The 2,968-nt window shown below is 41.6% G+C and overlaps 1 protein-coding gene across 1 annotated transcript in view; it reads right to left on the bottom strand.

The window, feature by feature from the left end:
• Positions 1 to 2,615, bottom strand: part of LOC116644622 (guanylate-binding protein 1-like) — a 14,261-nt gene extending 11,646 nt beyond the window's left edge. The window contains exon 1 of the mRNA XM_032424337.1: positions 1,855 to 2,615. The gene's annotated coding sequence lies outside the window, so the exon portion shown is untranslated. The remainder of the gene's footprint in view (positions 1 to 1,854) is intronic.
• Positions 2,616 to 2,968: the final 353 nt, after the last annotated feature.

The following is a 2,968-nucleotide window of genomic DNA, read 5'->3' as shown; positions in this document are numbered from 1 at the left end:
GAGGGAGAAGCAGGCTTCCCGCTGAGCAGGGAGCCTGATGGGGGGCTCAATCCCAGGACCCTGGGATCATGACCTGAGCCGAAGGCAGATGCTTAACGACTGAGCCACCCAGGCGCCCCCAGACTCTTTTTTTTAATTCCACATTTTATCTTATTTTATTTTTTATGTTTCACAATAAGTTTTTTTTTATTATGTTAATCACCATACATTACATCATTAGTTTTTGATGTAGTGTTCCATGATTCATTGTTTGCATATAACACCCAGTGGTCCATCCAGTACATGCCCTCTTTAATACCCATCACCGGGCTAACCTATCCCCCCATCCCCCTCCCCTCTAGAACCCTCGGTTTGTTTCTCAGAGTCCATAGTCTCATGGTTTGTCTCCCCCTCTGATTCCCCCCCTCTTTTTTTCCCTTCCTGCTATCTTCTTCTTCTTTTTTTTTTTTTTAACATATAATGTATTATTTCTTTCAGAGGTACAGGTCTGTGATTCAACAGTCTTACACAATTCACAGCGCTCACCGTAGCACATACCCTCCCCAGTGTCTATCACCCAGCCACCCCATCCCTCCCACCCCCACCACTCCAGCAACCCTCAGTTTGTCTCCTGAGATTAAACAGACTCTTAAATATAGAGAACAAACTGGAGGTTGCTAGAGGCGAGGTGGGTGGGGGTTTGGGTGAAATATGTGAAGGGAATTAAGGGTTTGCTTATTGTGATGAGCACTGAGTAACGTACAGAATTGTTGAATCATTATATTGTACACCTGAAACTAAAAAAAAAAAAAAAAAATCAGGAGGCAGATCAGGAGAGGCAGAGGGGAAGTTGTGCAAAGAAAATATTTGTATTTTCAGCCATACACTTCTAAGTTTTCTGTTTTGTTTTGCTCTTCCATTTTGTAGAGAAGGAGAAGCAGGAAGAGAAGGGGAAGGGGAGGGGGAGAGGAATGAGAGATGAGGGGAAGGGAGGAAGAGAAACTGAAAAGGAGAGAGTGCTGTCAGACAAGGGGATGATGAATAAAGCTCGTGCCAAGCCATGGAATTCAGGGCAGGAGTTTCCAGAAGGCAAGATTGGAACTGCTTGAGAGCACAGAGAGGTCAAGGCAAACAAAGATGTTGCCTTTAGTGATGCACCACAGTAGATTCTTTAAAGAGGAAACTTTTTAGTAAAATAGGGCTGCAGATTCTACTTGTAAGGGGTAAGGAATAAGTTGGCACTAAGAAATTGGATCTACTGAACGTGGACTATTTCTACAGGAAGAAATACACTTTGAAACAAAGTTCAAGTATGTGATTAAAAAGTATGGTGTTTTCATAAATCTTCATCTTTCACTCCGGGTTTCAGTTTTTTCTTTCTCTGTCTTTAACAGTGTCAGTGGCTGTTTACACTGCACCTCATTTACTACTCTTTCCTTCTCATGAATATAACATATTTCAGTTGCCTTTCAGTTTCTTAGCTGCAGTCAGATGGGTACTGAGCAAGTTCCATCAAAGACAATGGCAATTTAATTGTGTCCCCAGTCAACACAGTCAGCAAAGAGAAAGACAATCCTAATGCATGTCAAACTTCATTTAGGCCCATGTCTCCTGGTGCCTAATTCTGCCCAAACACAGTGCAGAACAGGTAGGAACATGCTACCACCTGGAAACAGCAGTATCTCATCATCTGACCTGGTGTCCCACAGCAGGCTTACCTGCAGCCTGTCCTGATGCTGGTCATTCCTTAAGAAAACAGACCCTTATAAATCCCTTCCCATTCCTGCCCCAACCTTATAATGAGCTCCGTTTCCCAGAGCAGAGCTTCTTTAAGCTGAAGGGAAAGCTGCTTTGATGAGAAAGTGGAGTTCTTACCTCTTTTTTTCCTCCTCTGTTAGGTGGAGTGTTTTCTGTTATTTCTCTGTCTTTCACTGGATCGTGGATCTTTTATTTCACCTGTCCAATGTCATTGGACTTTCCAGATTTCCTTTAAAGACAAAACAGAAATGAAGCAACCACTGTAACAGACTTTATAGTAACATGAAAATGAAAGCACTGAACACAAAGCAATAAGCCCAATGACCACAAAAGGAATTTCTGCAAGCTAATCCAGTGGGAGGGTAGATGGGCTTAACACAATTTCTCGACCAGAAACTTCACATTTCTTTGCAAGAGATCTTAGAGAATATTTGCTGATTTAAACAAATGTCTATCAGATATTTAAATATAGTGAAATGGATCTCAGAGTTGGGGTTCAGTTTGAGAAACCCAGAATGAGGAAGCAATCATGTTAATTTTTAGGTCTATTCCTTAAGTAGTGAACACACTTACAGTGGACCTGGCTTCTCACTTATACATACAGTAAGTGAGGAAAAGGACATGCCTCACACACTCACAAACACACAGCATCTGGCACTAATCCCCAGTGGGTAGTTAGGAAGGGTCTCCATATATTGCACACGTGCTCTAGGCTCTATGCGGACTGCTTTACGGAGGTTTCATAACTTATATCTCATGCTAAACATTGCCCCATGATTTTATAGAAACTGAGACACTGAAAAGTTGAATGTCTTAACCCAAATCACAGCACTGTAAGTAATCTGAACTGAATCATCCTTGTCCCCAAGCCCTCTTGTTCAGCTACTTTCTAGGTTTTCTGAGTGAATAGCAATAGAAGTAACAGCTTTATCTCTTGATTTTTTTCTATGGGTGTTACTTGTCTAACTCATTCCTGATTAAATAAGTGACATTGTCTTCATCTTACCCTGAAAACAAGGAGGCTTGAGGGAGGGTAAATAATATGCCTATCCATATTCACTATGCAAGTCACAAGTGTGGGAATCAAATTTTAAACTATTTTTACCTTTGAACTCTGCTTTTTCCTCCTCCTCCACATTGTTTCTGAAAGGAATGAGGAGAAAGGGAGAGGTTTACCAGGTTCTCTGCTGATCCCAGATATTTCTCTACACCTAGAAGCCAGTGTGAGAAA

This window comes from Phoca vitulina, unplaced genomic scaffold (genome assembly GCF_004348235.1).
Source record: "Phoca vitulina isolate PV1807 unplaced genomic scaffold, GSC_HSeal_1.0 scaffold2, whole genome shotgun sequence".
NCBI classification, from domain to species: Eukaryota; Metazoa; Chordata; class Mammalia; order Carnivora; family Phocidae; genus Phoca; species Phoca vitulina.
This window is presented reverse-complemented; position numbering and strand designations above follow the sequence as displayed.